Source organism: Hyla sarda, unplaced genomic scaffold (genome assembly GCF_029499605.1).
Source record: "Hyla sarda isolate aHylSar1 unplaced genomic scaffold, aHylSar1.hap1 scaffold_920, whole genome shotgun sequence".
In the NCBI taxonomy this organism is placed as follows: domain Eukaryota; kingdom Metazoa; phylum Chordata; class Amphibia; order Anura; family Hylidae; genus Hyla; species Hyla sarda.
The window spans coordinates 16,251-40,870 of NW_026610950.1; the positions used below are offsets into that span (position 1 = coordinate 16,251).

Below are 24,620 nucleotides of genomic sequence, written 5' to 3' on the forward strand. Positions count from 1 at the left end.
TTTCCACCTTTTTTTCCCTTCTCTTCCTCTTACTTTTTTTTCACGTTTTTTTACGTTTTTCTCCTTTTCGCCTCTTTTCTGGGCGTATTATTCTTCTTTTTCTTCTTTTTTTTCGTCTAATGCATACCCCATCAGTGCAGCAATGCTTATTCAATACCGCCAGCAGATGGAGACACTGGGGGATAATTTTCTAAGGATTTATACTGATTTTTCCTGTCTGAATTTGTCGCACAGAAAGTTGCAGGCCAAATATGTGTGACATTTCTGCGACTTTAGCTTCTAGAGCATTTTTACAACATTATACATAGGTGCTGAATACATAAAAAGCGACTGTTCAGCGACAGACAAGTCGCATCGGCTGAAAGTAGGCCAGAATGTCAGTCCATGTTGGAGCAGGTTTAGATACAGTCTAAAGCATAGATCTCAAAGTCTGTGCACAGAATTTAGCAAGGGCCTCGCACCTTCTGATGCATCAGGTAGGTGCACAATAGCATAGCCTAACCCTCTGTACTTTGGTCTATATTGATGCGGGACATAGACAGCCAGCTGATGACCAATCCATTAGTGCAATGGATGGCTGGAAGCATTTGTCTTTGCCTTTGCAATACCACAGAAGCAATGCATGGTCAATGTACAGCAATGACACACCTGTGTGAACAGCCAGGAGACCCCCCCCCCCCCCCCCCCATGTTATGTTACATAGTTACATAGTTAGTACGGTCGAAAAAAGACATATGTCCATCACGTTCAACCAGGGAATTAAGGGGTAGGGGTGTGGCGCGATATTGGGGAAGGGATGAGATTTTATATTTCTTCATAAGCATTAATCTTATTTTGTCAATTAGGAACATTCAGCACCCACCCGCTATCAAGGCAGCTGCCTATCATGTCATGCCCTACCTGCACAGGTGTGCTGGCTACTCAAATGATCCAATTAAGGAGGCCATTTAGTCAGCAGCAGCAGAAGTCCTGTGCCTGGACGCTCCAACAGGGGCCAGACACAAGCAGAAGCAGAAGCAGCAGAAGCAGCAGCAGCACCACCTTTTGTTTTTTGGCTGCAGCAGCAGCAAGGCCCACAGGGCTGGCTAGCTGGCTAGCCAGCAAGCAGGTAGCAATGAAAGTAGGAATCTTTCTTTTTAACCCTGTAAGGGGGTGGTGCACTGTACCCGAAGATACTGCCATATCGGGTCAATGCATAGGGCGACGGAAGCAAGCTTCGAAATCGGCCCCCGTTCTCAAAAATCCATTTAATATATGGTCCCCAGATAGGGGACGTATCAGATATTAAACTGATAAGAACAGATACTACACTTGATCTTAGCCAAAAGGCCGAGAAGCGATAACCGTGAAAGGGGCGGGCCCAACAAGGTCCCCTTCATGGGCACTATCACTGCTTGCTGTCAGGGAGGCTGCCAGACAATTTTCCATGCACACTCTGGGCTGGGGGGCAGTCAACCACCAGTACACACAGCAGAACCTAAACCCATACCATTATTGCTAAGCAGCAAGACAGGGGCCCATTGCACTCCCACGGGGCCTTTTTAAATGCAATCCATAACCCGGATTTGCCAGGAACCCTTCTTACTCCTCCTACTTGCATGTGACACTGGGCTTAGGATCTGCATAGGAAACACACACACAAGCACACACCTACCTTTGTTGCCTGCAGATGCCTCCTTGGCTGTCCCCAAACGGTATCAAACCAACACCCACGGGAAGCTGTAAGCATAGAGGACATGCCTGCACCCCATTGGACTTACCTGTGTGGGTTAAATCCGGGTTATTTGACAACCTATGGCGGTGATGGTTCTGCTCAGGCAGAGCAGTGCTGATGCTCCTCATAAAGCTGTCGCTGCTGTGAAGGTTCTAGGTGACATCACAAATCCCTTTGGTTACATACACAACAAAGCTGGGTTGTTGTTGTTTACACTCTGCAAGGCCTGTGGAAGTGAGTGACATCATAGCACTGTAGTTCTGAGGGTTCAAGATGGATGCAACAATCTCCTGTTGCTTCTATGAAGGCCGTAATAGACGACATCACCAAACAGCTCCATAGTCACATACACAGCAAAGGAGAGATGTTGTTTACACCTAGTGATGTCAGTGGTATTGAGTGACATCACAGCACAGTGCTAAGGCTCCTGGGCCTGGACACAGCAGCGGCTGCAATATCTCAACGGAGAATACGTTTATATCTATGTGTGTGTGTGCGCATATATATATATATATATATATATATATATATATATATATATATATATATTTCTCCGCCGAAATCACTTTTAAACCCATTTCCACCTTTTTTTCCCTTCTCTTCCTCTTACTTTTTTTTCACGTTTTTTTACGTTTTTCTCCTTTTCGCCTCTTTTCTGGGCGTATTATTCTTCTTTTTCTTCTTTTTTTTCGTCTAATGCATACCCCATCAGTGCAGCAATGCTTATTCAATACCGCCAGCAGATGGAGACACTGGGGGATAATTTTCTAAGGATTTATACTGATTTTTCCTGTCTGAATTTGTCGCACAGAAAGTTGCAGGCCAAATATGTGTGACATTTCTGCGACTTTAGCTTCTAGAGCATTTTTACAACATTATACATAGGTGCTGAATACATAAAAAGCGACTGTTCAGCGACAGACAAGTCGCATCGGCTGAAAGTAGGCCAGAATGTCAGTCCATGTTGGAGCAGGTTTAGATACAGTCTAAAGCATAGATCTCAAAGTCTGTGCACAGAATTTAGCAAGGGCCTCGCACCTTCTGATGCATCAGGTAGGTGCACAATAGCATAGCCTAACCCTCTGTACTTTGGTCTATATTGATGCGGGACATAGACAGCCAGCTGATGACCAATCCATTAGTGCAATGGATGGCTGGAAGCATTTGTCTTTGCCTTTGCAATACCACAGAAGCAATGCATGGTCAATGTACAGCAATGACACACCTGTGTGAACAGCCAGGAGACCCCCCCCCCCCCCCCCCCATGTTATGTTACATAGTTACATAGTTAGTACGGTCGAAAAAAGACATATGTCCATCACGTTCAACCAGGGAATTAAGGGGTAGGGGTGTGGCGCGATATTGGGGAAGGGATGAGATTTTATATTTCTTCATAAGCATTAATCTTATTTTGTCAATTAGGAACATTCAGCACCCACCCGCTATCAAGGCAGCTGCCTATCATGTCATGCCCTACCTGCACAGGTGTGCTGGCTACTCAAATGATCCAATTAAGGAGGCCATTTAGTCAGCAGCAGCAGAAGTCCTGTGCCTGGACGCTCCAACAGGGGCCAGACACAAGCAGAAGCAGAAGCAGCAGAAGCAGCAGCAGCACCACCTTTTGTTTTTTGGCTGCAGCAGCAGCAAGGCCCACAGGGCTGGCTAGCTGGCTAGCCAGCAAGCAGGTAGCAATGAAAGTAGGAATCTTTCTTTTTAACCCTGTAAGGGGGTGGTGCACTGTACCCGAAGATACTGCCATATCGGGTCAATGCATAGGGCGACGGAAGCAAGCTTCGAAATCGGCCCCCGTTCTCAAAAATCCATTTAATATATGGTCCCCAGATAGGGGACGTATCAGATATTAAACTGATAAGAACAGATACTACACTTGATCTTAGCCAAAAGGCCGAGAAGCGATAACCGTGAAAGGGGCGGGCCCAACAAGGTCCCCTTCATGGGCACTATCACTGCTTGCTGTCAGGGAGGCTGCCAGACAATTTTCCATGCACACTTTGGGCTGGGGGGCAGTCAACCACCAGTACACACAGCAGAACCTAAACCCATACCATTATTGCTAAGCAGCAAGACAGGGGCCCATTGCACTCCCACGGGGCCTTTTTAAATGCAATCCATAACCCGGATTTGCCAGGAACCCTTCTTACTCCTCCTACTTGCATGTGACACTGGGCTTAGGATCTGCATAGGAAACACACACACAAGCACACACCTACCTTTGTTGCCTGCAGATGCCTCCTTGGCTGTCCCCAAACGGTATCAAACCAACACCCACGGGAAGCTGTAAGCATAGAGGACATGCCTGCACCCCATTGGACTTACCTGTGTGGGTTAAATCCGGGTTATTTGACAACCTATGGCGGTGATGGTTCTGCTCAGGCAGAGCAGTGCTGATGCTCCTCATAAAGCTGTCGCTGCTGTGAAGGTTCTAGGTGACATCACAAATCCCTTTGGTTACATACACAACAAAGCTGGGTTGTTGTTGTTTACACTCTGCAAGGCCTGTGGAAGTGAGTGACATCATAGCACTGTAGTTCTGAGGGTTCAAGATGGATGCAACAATCTCCTGTTGCTTCTATGAAGGCCGTAATAGACGACATCACCAAACAGCTCCATAGTCACATACACAGCAAAGGAGAGATGTTGTTTACACCTAGTGATGTCAGTGGTATTGAGTGACATCACAGCACAGTGCTAAGGCTCCTGGGCCTGGACACAGCAGCGGCTGCAATATCTCAACGGAGAATACGTTTATATCTATGTGTGTGTGTGCGCATATATATATATATATATATATATATATATATATATATATATTTCTCCGCCGAAATCACTTTTAAACCCATTTCCACCTTTTTTTCCCTTCTCTTCCTCTTACTTTTTTTTCACGTTTTTTTACGTTTTTCTCCTTTTCGCCTCTTTTCTGGGCGTATTATTCTTCTTTTTCTTCTTTTTTTTCGTCTAATGCATACCCCATCAGTGCAGCAATGCTTATTCAATACCGCCAGCAGATGGAGACACTGGGGGATAATTTTCTAAGGATTTATACTGATTTTTCCTGTCTGAATTTGTCGCACAGAAAGTTGCAGGCCAAATATGTGTGACATTTCTGCGACTTTAGCTTCTAGAGCATTTTTACAACATTATACATAGGTGCTGAATACATAAAAAGCGACTGTTCAGCGACAGACAAGTCGCATCGGCTGAAAGTAGGCCAGAATGTCAGTCCATGTTGGAGCAGGTTTAGATACAGTCTAAAGCATAGATCTCAAAGTCTGTGCACAGAATTTAGCAAGGGCCTCGCACCTTCTGATGCATCAGGTAGGTGCACAATAGCATAGCCTAACCCTCTGTACTTTGGTCTATATTGATGCGGGACATAGACAGCCAGCTGATGACCAATCCATTAGTGCAATGGATGGCTGGAAGCATTTGTCTTTGCCTTTGCAATACCACAGAAGCAATGCATGGTCAATGTACAGCAATGACACACCTGTGTGAACAGCCAGGAGACCCCCCCCCCCCCCCCCCCATGTTATGTTACATAGTTACATAGTTAGTACGGTCGAAAAAAGACATATGTCCATCACGTTCAACCAGGGAATTAAGGGGTAGGGGTGTGGCGCGATATTGGGGAAGGGATGAGATTTTATATTTCTTCATAAGCATTAATCTTATTTTGTCAATTAGGAACATTCAGCACCCACCCGCTATCAAGGCAGCTGCCTATCATGTCATGCCCTACCTGCACAGGTGTGCTGGCTACTCAAATGATCCAATTAAGGAGGCCATTTAGTCAGCAGCAGCAGAAGTCCTGTGCCTGGACGCTCCAACAGGGGCCAGACACAAGCAGAAGCAGAAGCAGCAGAAGCAGCAGCAGCACCACCTTTTGTTTTTTGGCTGCAGCAGCAGCAAGGCCCACAGGGCTGGCTAGCTGGCTAGCCAGCAAGCAGGTAGCAATGAAAGTAGGAATCTTTCTTTTTAACCCTGTAAGGGGGTGGTGCACTGTACCCGAAGATACTGCCATATCGGGTCAATGCATAGGGCGACGGAAGCAAGCTTCGAAATCGGCCCCCGTTCTCAAAAATCCATTTAATATATGGTCCCCAGATAGGGGACGTATCAGATATTAAACTGATAAGAACAGATTTTTTTTTACGTTTTTATTAGTAAAGTGCAAAAACAAGAAATACATACAAGTAAACTTTCACTACTATTCAAAATGCATCATATTACATATCACATTATTGCATTCCAAAGACTAAAGTGCCAAAGTGAATTAGCTTTCTGGGCCCCCAGTCTCTTTTTGTCCAATAAATAGTAGACAAAAAGATCACTCAGTGCAAGTTTAAAACAGTCACTTTCACTAATCAAGTCTTTCTGGAAAACCAAAATATTGCGAGACTTCCATAAGGCATTCTTGACGGTATTCACAACAGTCCATATCACTCTCTCTGTATCTTTATTTTGACTCGTAAAATTCCCGAATAAAACAACTTCATGATTAAAAGTCTTTAGACCGGTAAGAAACATTAAAAGACTCGCCACACTTTTCCACACCTCTTGAGCATAAAAACAGTTCCAAAACACATGTAAGACTGTCTCTTCTCCTCCACAGCTTCCTCTTGGACATCTTGAAGTATTGCACAATCCCCGTCTGTGCTGAAAGTGTCTGGTAGGTACACACTCATGTGCTATTGACCATGCAAGATCTTTATTGCAATTCTCCAGATACGGTGCATTAACCATCCTCCACACTCTGTCACATTTTGTTTTAGAGAAGTTTAAAATCCCAGAGGTTTGCTCCGATCTCCTGAGCTCCATCTCTATTCTTTTGGGATGCTTGAGAATCTCAATGTCCATGTCTTTCAAGTTATACAGACGAATCACTTTCTCTAAAACCATATAGTGCTTTGGAGGTATGATTAAAACAGGGGATGTCTGAGGTAGGTGAATCCATTTTCTTTTTCTAAATATATCACCAGCAGCATACTTTAGATAAAATGTCCATTGTTTAGAGGATAAAACAGTCTTAAAACACATGCTAAAAAACTTCAGGTATAAAAAATTTTTAAGATTAGGAACGTTTTTACCTCCATTTTTGTGCAGCTTGTACATAATGTCTCTCTTGAGTTTTTCCATCCTTGAACTCCAGATAAAATGAAAAAATTGTTTTTGCAGGTTTTTAAGAACAGTCTCTGATGGAGGAAACACTGTGTTAAGGTACAATAAAACAGGTAAAAGCAAGGAACGTATAATTAAAAGCTTCCCTTCAATTGATAGTTTCCTAAGCTTCCAAAAGTCAATTTTTTTCTGTACCTTTTCTTTAATAATGTTCCAACTCTCCTCTCCATCATTTTTTGCATTAAAAACCACTCCTAAAACCTTTATTTTCTCACTCTGGATCTTTAGTTGGGGGATGTCTGTATTTGACCACTTCCCAATCCCCAAACATTCACATTTAGCAATATTTAGTTTAAAAGCAGATGCTTGGCAAAAAAATTCAGTCTTCATCAAGGCTCTTCTGACAGATACTTCTGAGTCACATAAAATGGTCACATCATCCATATATGCAAGGGTTTTCGTAAACTGTCCATTACCCCCTGGTATGGGGACCCCTCTGATCACCTTGTCCTTTCTCAGCATAGCCAGTAGGGGTTCTATTGCACATATAAATAGCAGCGGTGACAAAGGGCATCCTTGCTTAACGCCCGAACTCAGTAAAACATCTTCAGATAAAAACCCATTGACTAAAATTTTGCTAAAGCAGTCATTGTATAAAAGTGCAACATGCTTGATAAAACTCTCTGGAAAACCCATCTTTTTTAAAACAGTCCATAAATGCTGGTGGGAAACTCTGTCATATGCTTTCATAAAATCAAGAGATAACACTGCAAGCTTCTGTTGGCGCTCCTGCTGGTACCAGATGGCATCTCTGATGACATTGAGATGCTCCCACACTGCATGCCCTGGGACACCACATACTTGGTCAGGGTGGATCACCGTCTCAATCACTAGCTTCATGCGGTTGACCAAGATTTTTGCAAAAATTTTATAGTCCACATTGAGTAGAGTGATTGGTCTCCAATTTTCTAGCTTTGTCTTGTCTCCTTTCTTGTACAACAAAGTCACCACACCACTCCTCCAGGACTCAGGCAGCTTCTCACAGTTAAAAACCTCTTTAAGAACAGCATAAAAATCAGACTTTAAAATTTCCCAAAAAGACAGGTAAAATTCTATTTGTAATCCATCAGATCCAGGAGTTTTCCCTTTTAAAAAACTCTTTACTGCACTTTCCACTTCAGCCATATTCACACTATTGCACAAAACATCTTTGTCCTGATCACTCAGACAATATTGCACAGAGTCCATTACTTCGGGTAAAAAGTCAGAGTCAATGTGTTTTTCACTAAAAAGATCATGATAAAAACTGTGTGCTTTATTTAAAAGTCCATCTTTAGTAGTCTCACCATCAAGATTTTTTATTAATTCTTTCTTTTCAACAAGTTTCTTTAAAAAGAAGCGTGAGCAAGTCTCATTTTTTTCCATATGTTCCACTTTTGCATTATAAATAATTTCTTTACCTTTTCCTTCCACAGCTTTCTTTATCTCCTCTTTCACCTTTACAATTGTATCATCCATGTTCACACCAATGCTCCTCAGCTGGTAACAGGTTTGCAGTTTTGTGTTTAGTCTTTTAAACCACCTTTGCTTCTCCTTGGCTTTGTTCACACCAGCACGCATAAAAAATTCTTTTATTTTGGCCTTTGCATGCTCCCACCAGTCCAGCATTGATGCAAACCGCTGTTGGAGATTTTTTAGTTTTTTATAATAAATAACAAAGTCTCTCTTTATGATTTCATCTTCTAGGAGCTGTGAGTTCAGTCTCCAAACACCTTTCCCTTTGATGACATCAGGTAAGTAAATTTCCACAGAGAGAAGTTTGTGGTCAGACAAGACATTATCTGTGAGTTTAGCATTATTTATTTTTATATTTTCAGAAATAAGGACAAAGTCAATTCTGGATTTATAGATGTTACTTTCCCAGGTGTAACCAGGGTCAGATGGGTTTTGACTTCTCCAGGCATCTTGCAATCTGTTGTCCTGAATTAGATTCTTCAGCTGCACTTCAGTCTTGTCTTTTCTCACAGACCCAGAGACTCTCCTCTCATCAGGCAACACACAGTTAAAATCTCCTCCCAAGACAAGAGAGGTAGCTCCATGCAAATACAACTGCACAATCTCTAGGAGGGAGGATCTTTCTTCTTTAACAGGGGAGGCATAGATGTTAATAATCCTCAACTCCACTCCATTATATTGTACATTCACAAGCAATGCCCTCCCAGGCACAATTTCCACAAAGGACATGATGTTAAAGTCCTGGCCCTTAAAAAGTATTCCAACTCCAGAGTTCTTGTTTGAGTTGTCACCTGACCAGATAGATGGGCCATATATCCAGTCAGTTCTCAGGTATTCATAATTCATGTGATGATAAATTCCACATTCTTGAATTAGAAAAATTCTTGCATTCAAAGTTGACAAAAATGAAAAAAAAGCAGCCCTCCTTGCAGGACTCTTTATTCCTCTCGCATTAAGCGAGGCAATGCTGATGGTAGCCATTTAACCCTTTTCAGGAGTTGCTGCCTCAGACTCAGGAGATGTAAGTTCCTGGATTACTTGAGATGGTGCAACCAGTAACCGTTTTGTTTGGCCACTGTTCACATCTGAGACAACAGGATCTTTCTTTCTCTTTTTTTTCAAGTCTTCAACCTCCATTTCCTCTGACCAGTCTCTTGCAAGTGTAGCCACAGATGATCCCTGCTCCATATCTGACTCGGCAAAGTCCGACTCAGTGACAGCGACCACCGACTCCACCGCCCCCATGGTGACAGCAGGGACAGCACGGGGTTCACTGCCACCAACTTTCCGCTGGATAACATCTGGCTTTACAGCAGCAGGTTTTACAGTCTCTTTCTTTTTAACTGCAGAGACTGCAGTCTGAACAGACCCAACAGTAACAGCAACAGGAACAGGATCCGCAGTCTGAATAGTGTCCACAGGTTTGGATCCAGCCTCGGGTGTGGCAGCAATAGCAGCAGCAGCAGCAGCAGCCTGGTCACAAGATGATGCAGCGACCTCCGCCCAAGTTCTGGACCTGTACAGACAGTCTTTGAACACATGTCCACGTTGCCCGCAGAGATTGCACACCACCTCCTCCGTGCAACCTCCTGAGGTATGTCCAGCTTTGCCGCAGCGACCACAGAACTGCACAGATGGTGAAGTGCAAGCATCCTGTCTGTGGCCAAAGCTCCTGCATTTTCTGCAAAATTCCGGCATGTTGTTATAAAACAGGTAGCCTCTGTCTCTGCCAATTGTAAAGCTGGAGGGCGGATGTTGCATGCCCTCAATTCCATCAGGATCAGCTCTAAACTTCACACGGAACTTGTATTTACCAGTCCAGAGATCCTCTGTATTGAAGATTTTCTCTCCTCCTTTCACCTCAGAGCAATATCTCTGGAGAAAGCGCCCAATGTCAGCCAGATTCACATACGGATTGTACATGAACACCACCAGGTTTGTCTCTCCTGCAGTGTATAACACAGTGAAGGTAAGTCCATCCAGCTCAGGTGAATTCAGCTTGGACTTTAATTGGTAGTGCAGATTCTGACAGGCGCTGTGAGATTCAAGCACAAGGACATATGAAGCTCTCCCATGCTGCTGCAGACATAGAATATCCTGCTTTTTCACCAGCAAGGTCTTTAGGAAGATGTTCTTCACAAGATGTTCCAAGCTGAACTTGTCCAATGCACTTTCAAGGATATCCACACGAAATCCATTCTTTATCCTGGTCTCTCCATCTTTCAGGTAATTAATTCGGCTCTGGAAAGCCATTATCGCACAATTCACAGTAGCCCCCGCAAGGGATAGCTCCTGCAATCCACCTCGCACCTCTTGATCTTAGCCAAAAGGCCGAGAAGCGATAACCGTGAAAGGGGCGGGCCCAACAAGGTCCCCTTCATGGGCACTATCACTGCTTGCTGTCAGGGAGGCTGCCAGACAATTTTCCATGCACACTCTGGGCTGGGGGGCAGTCAACCACCAGTACACACAGCAGAACCTAAACCCATACCATTATTGCTAAGCAGCAAGACAGGGGCCCATTGCACTCCCACGGGGCCTTTTTAAATGCAATCCATAACCCGGATTTGCCAGGAACCCTTCTTACTCCTCCTACTTGCATGTGACACTGGGCTTAGGATCTGCATAGGAAACACACACACAAGCACACACCTACCTTTGTTGCCTGCAGATGCCTCCTTGGCTGTCCCCAAACGGTATCAAACTAACACCCACGGGAAGCTGTAAGCATAGAGGACATGCCTGCACCCCATTGGACTTACCTGTGTGGGTTAAATCCGGGTTATTTGACAACCTATGGCGGTGATGGTTCTGCTCAGGCAGAGCAGTGCTGATGCTCCTCATAAAGCTGTCGCTGCTGTGAAGGTTCTAGGTGACATCACAAATCCCTTTGGTTACATACACAACAAAGCTGGGTTGTTGTTGTTTACACTCTGCAAGGCCTGTGGAAGTGAGTGACATCATAGCACTGTAGTTCTGAGGGTTCAAGATGGATGCAACAATCTCCTGTTGCTTCTATGAAGGCCGTAATAGACGACATCACCAAACAGCTCCATAGTCACATACACAGCAAAGGAGAGATGTTGTTTACACCTAGTGATGTCAGTGGTATTGAGTGACATCACAGCACAGTGCTAAGGCTCCTGGGCCTGGACACAGCAGCGGCTGCAATATCTCAACGGAGAATACGTTTATATCTATGTGTGTGTGTGCGCATATATATATATATATATATATATATATATATATATATATATATTTCTCCGCCGAAATCACTTTTAAACCCATTTCCACCTTTTTTTCCCTTCTCTTCCTCTTACTTTTTTTTCACGTTTTTTTACGTTTTTCTCCTTTTCGCCTCTTTTCTGGGCGTATTATTCTTCTTTTTCTTCTTTTTTTTCGTCTAATGCATACCCCATCAGTGCAGCAATGCTTATTCAATACCGCCAGCAGATGGAGACACTGGGGGATAATTTTCTAAGGATTTATACTGATTTTTCCTGTCTGAATTTGTCGCACAGAAAGTTGCAGGCCAAATATGTGTGACATTTCTGCGACTTTAGCTTCTAGAGCATTTTTACAACATTATACATAGGTGCTGAATACATAAAAAGCGACTGTTCAGCGACAGACAAGTCGCATCGGCTGAAAGTAGGCCAGAATGTCAGTCCATGTTGGAGCAGGTTTAGATACAGTCTAAAGCATAGATCTCAAAGTCTGTGCACAGAATTTAGCAAGGGCCTCGCACCTTCTGATGCATCAGGTAGGTGCACAATAGCATAGCCTAACCCTCTGTACTTTGGTCTATATTGATGCGGGACATAGACAGCCAGCTGATGACCAATCCATTAGTGCAATGGATGGCTGGAAGCATTTGTCTTTGCCTTTGCAATACCACAGAAGCAATGCATGGTCAATGTACAGCAATGACACACCTGTGTGAACAGCCAGGAGACCCCCCCCCCCCCCCCCCCATGTTATGTTACATAGTTACATAGTTAGTACGGTCGAAAAAAGACATATGTCCATCACGTTCAACCAGGGAATTAAGGGGTAGGGGTGTGGCGCGATATTGGGGAAGGGATGAGATTTTATATTTCTTCATAAGCATTAATCTTATTTTGTCAATTAGGAACATTCAGCACCCACCCGCTATCAAGGCAGCTGCCTATCATGTCATGCCCTACCTGCACAGGTGTGCTGGCTACTCAAATGATCCAATTAAGGAGGCCATTTAGTCAGCAGCAGCAGAAGTCCTGTGCCTGGACGCTCCAACAGGGGCCAGACACAAGCAGAAGCAGAAGCAGCAGAAGCAGCAAGCAGAAGCAGCAGCAGCACCACCTTTTGTTTTTTGGCTGCAGCAGCAGCAAGGCCCACAGGGCTGGCTAGCTGGCTAGCCAGCAAGCAGGTAGCAATGAAAGTAGGAATCTTTCTTTTTAACCCTGTAAGGGGGTGGTGCACTGTACCCGAAGATACTGCCATATCGGGTCAATGCATAGGGCGACGGAAGCAAGCTTCGAAATCGGCCCCCGTTCTCAAAAATCCATTTAATATATGGTCCCCAGATAGGGGACGTATCAGATATTAAACTGATAAGAACAGATACTACACTTGATCTTAGCCAAAAGGCCGAGAAGCGATAACCGTGAAAGGGGCGGGCCCAACAAGGTCCCCTTCATGGGCACTATCACTGCTTGCTGTCAGGGAGGCTGCCAGACAATTTTCCATGCACACTCTGGGCTGGGGGGCAGTCAACCACCAGTACACACAGCAGAACCTAAACCCATACCATTATTGCTAAGCAGCAAGACAGGGGCCCATTGCACTCCCACGGGGCCTTTTTAAATGCAATCCATAACCCGGATTTGCCAGGAACCCTTCTTACTCCTCCTACTTGCATGTGACACTGGGCTTAGGATCTGCATAGGAAACACACACACAAGCACACACCTACCTTTGTTGCCTGCAGATGCCTCCTTGGCTGTCCCCAAACGGTATCAAACCAACACCCACGGGAAGCTGTAAGCATAGAGGACATGCCTGCACCCCATTGGACTTACCTGTGTGGGTTAAATCCGGGTTATTTGACAACCTATGGCGGTGATGGTTCTGCTCAGGCAGAGCAGTGCTGATGCTCCTCATAAAGCTGTCGCTGCTGTGAAGGTTCTAGGTGACATCACAAATCCCTTTGGTTACATACACAACAAAGCTGGGTTGTTGTTGTTTACACTCTGCAAGGCCTGTGGAAGTGAGTGACATCATAGCACTGTAGTTCTGAGGGTTCAAGATGGATGCAACAATCTCCTGTTGCTTCTATGAAGGCCGTAATAGACGACATCACCAAACAGCTCCATAGTCACATACACAGCAAAGGAGAGATGTTGTTTACACCTAGTGATGTCAGTGGTATTGAGTGACATCACAGCACAGTGCTAAGGCTCCTGGGCCTGGACACAGCAGCGGCTGCAATATCTCAACGGAGAATACGTTTATATCTATGTGTGTGTGTGCGCATATATATATATATATATATATATATATATATATATATATATATTCTCCGCCGAAATCACTTTTAAACCCATTTCCACCTTTTTTTCCCTTCTCTTCCTCTTACTTTTTTTTCACGTTTTTTTACGTTTTTCTCCTTTTCGCCTCTTTTCTGGGCGTATTATTCTTCTTTTTCTTCTTTTTTTTCGTCTAATGCATACCCCATCAGTGCAGCAATGCTTATTCAATACCGCCAGCAGATGAGACACTGGGGGATAATTTTCTAAGGATTTATACTGATTTTTCCTGTCTGAATTTGTCGCACAGAAAGTTGCAGGCCAAATATGTGTGACATTTCTGCGACTTTAGCTTCTAGAGCATTTTTACAACATTATACATAGGTGCTGAATACATAAAAAGCGACTGTTCAGCGACAGACAAGTCGCATCGGCTGAAAGTAGGCCAGAATGTCAGTCCATGTTGGAGCAGGTTTAGATACAGTCTAAAGCATAGATCTCAAAGTCTGTGCACAGAATTTAGCAAGGGCCTCGCACCTTCTGATGCATCAGGTAGGTGCACAATAGCATAGCCTAACCCTCTGTACTTTGGTCTATATTGATGCGGGACATAGACAGCCAGCTGATGACCAATCCATTAGTGCAATGGATGGCTGGAAGCATTTGTCTTTGCCTTTGCAATACCACAGAAGCAATGCATGGTCAATGTACAGCAATGACACACCTGTGTGAACAGCCAGGAGACCCCCCCCCCCCCCCCATGTTATGTTACATAGTTACATAGTTAGTACGGTCGAAAAAAGACATATGTCCATCACGTTCAACCAGGGAATTAAGGGGTAGGGGTGTGGCGCGATATTGGGGAAGGGATGAGATTTTATATTTCTTCATAAGCATTAATCTTATTTTGTCAATTAGGAACATTCAGCACCCACCCGCTATCAAGGCAGCTGCCTATCATGTCATGCCCTACCTGCACAGGTGTGCTGGCTACTCAAATGATCCAATTAAGGAGGCCATTTAGTCAGCAGCAGCAGAAGTCCTGTGCCTGGACGCTCCAACAGGGGCCAGACACAAGCAGAAGCAGAAGCAGCAGAAGCAGCAGAAGCAGCAGCAGCACCACCTTTTGTTTTTTGGCTGCAGCAGCAGCAAGGCCCACAGGGCTGGCTAGCTGGCTAGCCAGCAAGCAGGTAGCAATGAAAGTAGGAATCTTTCTTTTTAACCCTGTAAGGGGGTGGTGCACTGTACCCGAAGATACTGCCATATCGGGTCAATGCATAGGGCGACGGAAGCAAGCTTCGAAATCGGCCCCCGTTCTCAAAAATCCATTTAATATATGGTCCCCAGATAGGGGACGTATCAGATATTAAACTGATAAGAACAGATACTACACTTGATCTTAGCCAAAAGGCCGAGAAGCGATAACCGTGAAAGGGGCGGGCCCAACAAGGTCCCCTTCATGGGCACTATCACTGCTTGCTGTCAGGGAGGCTGCCAGACAATTTTCCATGCACACTCTGGGCTGGGGGGCAGTCAACCACCAGTACACACAGCAGAACCTAAACCCATACCATTATTGCTAAGCAGCAAGACAGGGGCCCATTGCACTCCCACGGGGCCTTTTTAAATGCAATCCATAACCCGGATTTGCCAGGAACCCTTCTTACTCCTCCTACTTGCATGTGACACTGGGCTTAGGATCTGCATAGGAAACACACACACAAGCACACACCTACCTTTGTTGCCTGCAGATGCCTCCTTGGCTGTCCCCAAACGGTATCAAACCAACACCCACGGGAAGCTGTAAGCATAGAGGACATGCCTGCACCCCATTGGACTTACCTGTGTGGGTTAAATCCGGGTTATTTGACAACCTATGGCGGTGATGGTTCTGCTCAGGCAGAGCAGTGCTGATGCTCCTCATAAAGCTGTCGCTGCTGTGAAGGTTCTAGGTGACATCACAAATCCCTTTGGTTACATACACAACAAAGCTGGGTTGTTGTTGTTTACACTCTGCAAGGCCTGTGGAAGTGAGTGACATCATAGCACTGTAGTTCTGAGGGTTCAAGATGGATGCAACAATCTCCTGTTGCTTCTATGAAGGCCGTAATAGACGACATCACCAAACAGCTCCATAGTCACATACACAGCAAAGGAGAGATGTTGTTTACACCTAGTGATGTCAGTGGTATTGAGTGACATCACAGCACAGTGCTAAGGCTCCTGGGCCTGGACACAGCAGCGGCTGCAATATCTCAACGGAGAATACGTTTATATCTATGTGTGTGTGTGCGCATATATATATATATATATATATATATATATATATATATATATTTCTCCGCCGAAATCACTTTTAAACCCATTTCCACCTTTTTTTCCCTTCTCTTCCTCTTACTTTTTTTTCACGTTTTTTTACGTTTTTCTCCTTTTCGCCTCTTTTCTGGGCGTATTATTCTTCTTTTTCTTCTTTTTTTTCGTCTAATGCATACCCCATCAGTGCAGCAATGCTTATTCAATACCGCCAGCAGATGGAGACACTGGGGGATAATTTTCTAAGGATTTATACTGATTTTTCCTGTCTGAATTTGTCGCACAGAAAGTTGCAGGCCAAATATGTGTGACATTTCTGCGACTTTAGCTTCTAGAGCATTTTTACAACATTATACATAGGTGCTGAATACATAAAAAGCGACTGTTCAGCGACAGACAAGTCGCATCGGCTGAAAGTAGGCCAGAATGTCAGTCCATGTTGGAGCAGGTTTAGATACAGTCTAAAGCATAGATCTCAAAGTCTGTGCACAGAATTTAGCAAGGGCCTCGCACCTTCTGATGCATCAGGTAGGTGCACAATAGCATAGCCTAACCCTCTGTACTTTGGTCTATATTGATGCGGGACATAGACAGCCAGCTGATGACCAATCCATTAGTGCAATGGATGGCTGGAAGCATTTGTCTTTGCCTTTGCAATACCACAGAAGCAATGCATGGTCAATGTACAGCAATGACACACCTGTGTGAACAGCCAGGAGACCCCCCCCCCCCCCCCATGTTATGTTACATAGTTACATAGTTAGTACGGTCGAAAAAAGACATATGTCCATCACGTTCAACCAGGGAATTAAGGGGTAGGGGTGTGGCGCGATATTGGGGAAGGGATGAGATTTTATATTTCTTCATAAGCATTAATCTTATTTTGTCAATTAGGAACATTCAGCACCCACCCGCTATCAAGGCAGCTGCCTATCATGTCATGCCCTACCTGCACAGGTGTGCTGGCTACTCAAATGATCCAATTAAGGAGGCCATTTAGTCAGCAGCAGCAGAAGTCCTGTGCCTGGACGCTCCAACAGGGGCCAGACACAAGCAGAAGCAGAAGCAGCAGAAGCAGCAGCAGCACCACCTTTTGTTTTTTGGCTGCAGCAGCAGCAAGGCCCACAGGGCTGGCTAGCTGGCTAGCCAGCAAGCAGGTAGCAATGAAAGTAGGAATCTTTCTTTTTAACCCTGTAAGGGGGTGGTGCACTGTACCCGAAGATACTGCCATATCGGGTCAATGCATAGGGCGACGGAAGCAAGCTTCGAAATCGGCCCCCGTTCTCAAAAATCCATTTAATATATGGTCCCCAGATAGGGGACGTATCAGATATTAAACTGATAAGAACAGATACTACACTTGATCTTAGCCAAAAGGCCGAGAAGCGATAACCGTGAAAGGGGCGGGCCCAACAAGGTCCCCTTCATGGGCACTATCACTGCTTGCTGTCAGGGAGGCTGCCAGACAATTTTCCATGCACACTCTGGGCTGGGGGGCAGTCAACCACCAGTACACACAGCAGAACCTAAACCCATACCATTATTGCTAAGCAGCAAGACAGGGGCCCATTGCACTCCCACGGGGCCTTTTTAAATGCAATCCATAACCCGGATTTGCCAGGAACCCTTCTTACTCCTCCTACTTGCATGTGACACTGGGCTTAGGATCTGCATAGGAAACACACACACAAGCACACACCTACCTTTGTTGCCTGCAGATGCCTCCTTGGCTGTCCCCAAACGGTATCAAACCAACACCCACGGGAAGCTGTAAGCATAGAGGACATGCCTGCACCCCATTGGACTTACCTGTGTGGGTTAAATCCGGGTTATTTGACAACCTATGGCGGTGATGGTTCTGCTCAGGCAGAGCAGTGCTGATGCTCCTCATAAAGCTGTCGCTGCTGTGAAGGTTCTAGGTGACATCACAAATCCCTTTGGTTACATACACAACAAAGCTGGGTTGTTGTTGTTTACACTCTGCAAGGCCTGTGGAAGTGAGTGACATCATAGCACTGTAGTTCTGAGGGTTCAAGATGGATGCAACAATCTCCTGTTGCTTCTATGAAGGCCGTAATAGACGACATCACCAAACAGCTCCATAGTCACATACACAGCAAAGGAGAGATGTTGTTTACACCTAGTGATGTCAGTGGTATTGAGTGACATCACAGCACAGTGCTAAGGCTCCTGGGCCTGGACACAGCAGCGGCTGCAATATCTCAACGGAGAATACGTTTATATCTATGTGTGTGTGTGCGCATATATATATATATATATATATATATATATATATATATATATTTCTCCGCCGAAATCACTTTTAAACCCATTTCCACCTTTTTTTCCCTTCTCTTCCTCTTACTTTTTTTTCACGTTTTTTTACGTTTTTCTCCTTTTCGCCTCTTTTCTGGGCGTATTATTCTTCTTTTTCTTCTTTTTTTTCGTCTAATGCATACCCCATCAGTGCAGCAATGCTTATTCAATACCGCCAGCAGATGGAGACACTGGGGGATAATTTTCTAAGGATTTATACTGATTTTTCCTGTCTGAATTTGTCGCACAGAAAGTTGCAGGCCAAATATGTGTGACATTTCTGCGACTTTAGCTTCTAGAGCATTTTTACAACATTATACATAGGTGCTGAATACATAAAAAGCGACTGTTCAGCGACAGACAAGTCGCATCGGCTGAAAGTAGGCCAGAATGTCAGTCCATGTTGGAGCAGGTTTAGATACAGTCTAAAGCATAGATCTCAAAGTCTGTGCACAGAATTTAGCAAGGGCCTCGCACCTTCTGATGCATCAGGTAGGTGCACAATAGCATAGCCTAACCCTCTGTACTTTGGTCTATATTGATGCGGGACATAGACAGCCAGCTGATGACCAATCCATTAGTGCAATGGATGGCTGGAAGCATTTGTCTTTGCCTTTGCAATACCACAGAAGCAATGCATGGTCAATGTACAGCAATGACACACCTGTGTGAACAGCCAGGAGACCCCCCCCCCCCCCCCCCCATGTTATGTTACATAGTTACATAGTTAGTACGGTCGAAAAAAGACATATGTCCATCACGTTCAACCAGGGAATTAAGGGGTAGGGGTGTGGCGCGATATTGGGGAAGGATGAGATTTTATATTTCTTCATAAGCATTAATCTTATTTTGTCAATAGGAACATTCAGCCACACCGCTATCAAGGCAGCTGCTATCATGTCATGCCCTACCTTACAGGTCATGCACCAACCCTCATCAGTGTCTTCATGCTCCTATCCTCCATCTAAGGATTGCCATTAGTCAGCAGCAGCAGAAGTCCTGTGCCTGGACGCTCCAACAGGGGCCAGACACAAGCAGAAGCAGAAGCAGCAGAAGCAGCAGCAGCACCACCTTTTGTTTTTTGGCTGCAGCAGCAGCAAGGCCCACAGGGCTGGCTAGCTGGCTAGCCAGCAAGCAGGTAGCAATGAAAGTAGGAATCTTTCTTTTTAACCCTGTAAGGGGGTGGTGCACTGTCCCTGAAGATACTGCCATATCGGGTCAATGCATAGGGCGACGGAAGCAAGCTTCGAAATCGGCCCCCGTTCTCAAAAATCCATTTAATATATGGTCCCCAGATAGGGGACGTATCAGATATTAAACTGATAAGAACAGATACTACACTTGATCTTAGCCAAAAGGCCGAGAAGCGATAACCGTGAAAGGGGCGGGCCCAACAAGGTCCCCTTCATGGGCACTATCACTGCTTGCTGTCAGGGAGGCTGCCAGACAATTTTCCATGCACACTCTGGGCTGGGGGGCAGTCAACCACCAGTACACACAGCAGAACCTAAACCCATACCATTATTGCTAAGCAGCAAGACAGGGGCCCATTGCACTCCCACGGGGCCTTTTTAAATGCAATCCATAACCCGGATTTGCCAGGAACCCTTCTTACTCCTCCTACTTGCATGTGACACTGGGCTTAGGATCTGCATAGGAAACACACACACAAGCACACACCTACCTTTGTTGCCTGCAGATGCCTCCTTGGCTGTCCCCAAACGGTATCAAACCAACACCCACGGGAAGCTGTAAGCATAGAGGACATGCCTGCACCCCATTGGACTTACCTGTGTGGGTTAAATCCGGGTTATTTGACAACCTATGGCGGTGATGGTTCTGCTCAGGCAGAGCAGTGCTGATGCTCCTCATAAAGCTGTCGCTGCTGTGAAGGTTCTAGGTGACATCACAAATCCCTTTGGTTACATACACAACAAAGCTGGGTTGTTGTTGTTTACACTCTGCAAGGCCTGTGGAAGTGAGTGACATCATAGCACTGTAGTTCTGAGGGTTCAAGATGGATGCAACAATCTCCTGTTGCTTCTATGAAGGCCGTAATAGACGACATCACCAAACAGCTCCATAGTCACATACACAGCAAAGGAGAGATGTTGTTTACACCTAGTGATGTCAGTGGTATTGAGTGACATCACAGCACAGTGCTAAGGCTCCTGGGCCTGGACACAGCAGCGGCTGCAATATCTCAACGGAGAATACGTTTATATCTATGTGTGTGTGTGCGCATATATATATATATATATATATATATATATATATATATATATATATATTTCTCCGCCGAAATCACTTTTAAACCCATTTCCACCTTTTTTTCCCTTCTCTTCCTCTTACTTTTTTTTCACGTTTTTTTACGTTTTTCTCCTTTTCGCCTCTTTTCTGGGCGTATTATTCTTCTTTTTCTTCTTTTTTTTCGTCTAATGCATACCCCATCAGTGCAGCAATGCTTATTCAATACCGCCAGCAGATGGAGACACTGGGGGATAATTTTCTAAGGATTTATACTGATTTTTCCTGTCTGAATTTGTCGCACAGAAAGTTGCAGGCCAAATATGTGTGACATTTCTGCGACTTTAGCTTCTAGAGCATTTTTACAACATTATACATAGGTGCTGAATACATAAAAAGCGACTGTTCAGCGACAGACAAGTCGCATCGGCTGAAAGTAGGCCAGAATGTCAGTCCATGTTGGAGCAGGTTTAGATACAGTCTAAAGCATAGATCTCAAAGTCTGTGCACAGAATTTAGCAAGGGCCTCGCACCTTCTGATGCATCAGGTAGGTGCACAATAGCATAGCCTAACCCTCTGTACTTTGGTCTATATTGATGCGGGACATAGACAGCCAGCTGATGACCAATCCATTAGTGCAATGGATGGCTGGAAGCATTTGTCTTTGCCTTTGCAATACCACAGAAGCAATGCATGGTCAATGTACAGCAATGACACACCTGTGTGAACAGCCAGGAGACCCCCCCCCCCCCCCCCATGTTATGTTACATAGTTACATAGTTAGTACGGTCGAAAAAAGACATATGTCCATCACGTTCAACCAGGGAATTAAGGGGTAGGGGTGTGGCGCGATATTGGGGAAGGGATGAGATTTTATATTTCTTCATAAGCATTAATCTTATTTTGTCAATTAGGAACATTCAGCACCCACCCGCTATCAAGGCAGCTGCCTATCATGTCATGCCCTACCTGCACAGGTGTGCTGGCTACTCAAATGATCCAATTAAGGAGGCCATTTAGTCAGCAGCAGCAGAAGTCCTGTGCCTGGACGCTCCAACAGGGGCCAGACACAAGCAGAAGCAGAAGCAGCAGAAGCAGCAGCAGCACCACCTTTTGTTTTTTGGCTGCAGCAGCAGCAAGGCCCACAGGGCTGGCTAGCTGGCTAGCCAGCAAGCAGGTAGCAATGAAAGTAGGAATCTTTCTTTTTAACCCTGTAAGGGGGTGGTGCACTGTACCCGAAGATACTGCCATATCGGGTCAATGCATAGGGCGACGGAAGCAAGCTTCGAAATCGGCCCCCGTTCTCAAAAATCCATTTAATATATGGTCCCCAGATAGGGGACGTATCAGATATTAAACTGATAAGAACAGATACTACACTTGATCTTAGCCAAAAGGCCGAGAAGCAATAACCGTGAAAGGGGCGGGCCCAACAAGGTCCCCTTCATGGGCACTATCACTGCTTGCTGTCAGGGAGGCTGCCAGACAATTTTCCATGCACACTCTGGGCTGGGGGGCAGTCAACCACCAGTACACACAGCAGAACCTAAACCCATACCATTATTGCTAAGCAGCAAGACAGGGGCCCATTGCACTCCCACGGGGCCTTTTTAAATGCAATCCATAACCCGGATTTGCCAGGAACCCTTCTTACTCCTCCTACTTGCATGTGACACTGGGCTTAGGATCTGCATAGGAAACACACACACAAGCACACACCTACCTTTGTTGCCTGCAGATGCCTCCTTGGCTGTCCCCAAACGGTATCAAACCAACACCCACGGGAAGCTGTAAGCATAGAGGACATGCCTGCACCCCATTGGACTTACCTGTGTGGGTTAAATCCGGGTTATTTGACAACCTATGGCGGTGATGGTTCTGCTCAGGCAGAGCAGTGCTGATGCTCCTCATAAAGCTGTCGCTGCTGTGAAGGTTCTAGGTGACATCACAAATCCCTTTGGTTACATACACAACAAAGCTGGGTTGTTGTTGTTTACACTCTGCAAGGCCTGTGGAAGTGAGTGACATCATAGCACTGTAGTTCTGAGGGTTCAAGATGGATGCAACAATCTCCTGTTGCTTCTATGAAGGCCGTAATAGACGACATCACCAAACAGCTCCATAGTCACATACACAGCAAAGGAGAGATGTTGTTTACACCTAGTGATGTCAGTGGTATTGAGTGACATCACAGCACAGTGCTAAGGCTCCTGGGCCTGGACACAGCAGCGGCTGCAATATCTCAACGGAGAATACGTTTATATCTATGTGTGTGTGTGCGCATATATATATATATATATATATATATATATATATATATATATATATATTTCTCCGCCGAAATCACTTTTAAACCCATTTCCACCTTTTTTTCCCTTCTCTTCCTCTTACTTTTTTTTCACGTTTTTTTACGTTTTTCTCCTTTTCGCCTCTTTTCTGGGCGTATTATTCTTCTTTTTCTTCTTTTTTTTCGTCTAATGCATACCCCATCAGTGCAGCAATGCTTATTCAATACCGCCAGCAGATGGAGACACTGGGGGATAATTTTCTAAGGATTTATACTGATTTTTCCTGTCTGAATTTGTCGCACAGAAAGTTGCAGGCCAAATATGTGTGACATTTCTGCGACTTTAGCTTCTAGAGCATTTTTACAACATTATACATAGGTGCTGAATACATAAAAAGCGACTGTTCAGCGACAGACAAGTCGCATCGGCTGAAAGTAGGCCAGAATGTCAGTCCATGTTGGAGCAGGTTTAGATACAGTCTAAAGCATAGATCTCAAAGTCTGTGCACAGAATTTAGCAAGGGCCTCGCACCTTCTGATGCATCAGGTAGGTGCACAATAGCATAGCCTAACCCTCTGTACTTTGGTCTATATTGATGCGGGACATAGACAGCCAGCTGATGACCAATCCATTAGTGCAATGGATGGCTGGAAGCATTTGTCTTTGCCTTTGCAATACCACAGAAGCAATGCATGGTCAATGTACAGCAATGACACACCTGTGTGAACAGCCAGGAGACCCCCCCCCCCCCCCCATGTTATGTTACATAGTTACATAGTTAGTACGGTCGAAAAAAGACATATGTCCATCACGTTCAACCAGGGAATTAAGGGGTAGGGGTGTGGCGCGATATTGGGGAAGGGATGAGATTTTATATTTCTTCATAAGCATTAATCTTATTTTGTCAATTAGGAACATTCAGCACCCACCCGCTATCAAGGCAGCTGCCTATCATGTCATGCCCTACCTGCACAGGTGTGCTGGCTACTCAAATGATCCAATTAAGGAGGCCATTTAGTCAGCAGCAGCAGAAGTCCTGTGCCTGGACGCTCCAACAGGGGCCAGACACAAGCAGAAGCAGAAGCAGCAGAAGCAGCAGCAGCACCACCTTTTGTTTTTTGGCTGCAGCAGCAGCAAGGCCCACAGGGCTGGCTAGCTGGCTAGCCAGCAAGCAGGTAGCAATGAAAGTAGGAATCTTTCTTTTTAACCCTGTAAGGGGGTGGTGCACTGTACCCGAAGATACTGCCATATCGGGTCAATGCATAGGGCGACGGAAGCAAGCTTCGAAATCGGCCCCCGTTCTCAAAAATCCATTTAATATATGGTCCCCAGATAGGGGACGTATCAGATATTAAACTGATAAGAACAGATACTACACTTGATCTTAGCCAAAAGGCCGAGAAGCGATAACCGTGAAAGGGGCGGGCCCAACAAGGTCCCCTTCATGGGCACTATCACTGCTTGCTGTCAGGGAGGCTGCCAGACAATTTTCCATGCACACTCTGGGCTGGGGGGCAGTCAACCACCAGTACACACAGCAGAACCTAAACCCATACCATTATTGCTAAGCAGCAAGACAG

At 45.2% G+C, this 24,620-nt stretch overlaps 9 non-coding genes across 9 annotated transcripts; all 9 read right to left on the bottom strand.

Annotated features, from left to right (window-relative positions):
* Positions 1 to 1,150: 1,150 nt before the first annotated feature.
* LOC130349639 (U2 spliceosomal RNA) lies at positions 1,151 to 1,341 on the bottom strand. Its single transcript, XR_008886920.1, has one exon. It is a non-coding gene; the product is annotated as a U2 spliceosomal RNA (small nuclear RNA).
* Positions 1,342 to 3,441: 2,100 nt separating this feature from the next.
* Positions 3,442 to 3,632, bottom strand: LOC130349640 (U2 spliceosomal RNA). Its single transcript, XR_008886921.1, has one exon. It is a non-coding gene; the product is annotated as a U2 spliceosomal RNA (small nuclear RNA).
* Positions 3,633 to 5,724: 2,092 nt separating this feature from the next.
* LOC130349685 (U2 spliceosomal RNA) lies at positions 5,725 to 5,920 on the bottom strand. Its single transcript, XR_008886962.1, has one exon. It is a non-coding gene; the product is annotated as a U2 spliceosomal RNA (small nuclear RNA).
* A 6,898-nt stretch (positions 5,921 to 12,818) lies between these two features.
* LOC130349641 (U2 spliceosomal RNA) lies at positions 12,819 to 13,009 on the bottom strand. Its single transcript, XR_008886922.1, has one exon. It is a non-coding gene; the product is annotated as a U2 spliceosomal RNA (small nuclear RNA).
* Positions 13,010 to 15,107: 2,098 nt separating this feature from the next.
* On the bottom strand, positions 15,108 to 15,298 carry LOC130349642 (U2 spliceosomal RNA). The gene has a single exon (XR_008886923.1). It is a non-coding gene; the product is annotated as a U2 spliceosomal RNA (small nuclear RNA).
* Positions 15,299 to 17,387: 2,089 nt separating this feature from the next.
* LOC130349643 (U2 spliceosomal RNA) lies at positions 17,388 to 17,578 on the bottom strand. The gene has a single exon (XR_008886924.1). It is a non-coding gene; the product is annotated as a U2 spliceosomal RNA (small nuclear RNA).
* A 2,106-nt stretch (positions 17,579 to 19,684) lies between these two features.
* On the bottom strand, positions 19,685 to 19,875 carry LOC130349679 (U2 spliceosomal RNA). Its single transcript, XR_008886957.1, has one exon. It is a non-coding gene; the product is annotated as a U2 spliceosomal RNA (small nuclear RNA).
* Positions 19,876 to 21,971: 2,096 nt separating this feature from the next.
* Positions 21,972 to 22,162, bottom strand: LOC130349676 (U2 spliceosomal RNA). The gene has a single exon (XR_008886954.1). It is a non-coding gene; the product is annotated as a U2 spliceosomal RNA (small nuclear RNA).
* A 2,095-nt stretch (positions 22,163 to 24,257) lies between these two features.
* Positions 24,258 to 24,448, bottom strand: LOC130349644 (U2 spliceosomal RNA). Its single transcript, XR_008886925.1, has one exon. It is a non-coding gene; the product is annotated as a U2 spliceosomal RNA (small nuclear RNA).
* Between the last annotated feature and the right edge of the window lie 172 nt (positions 24,449 to 24,620).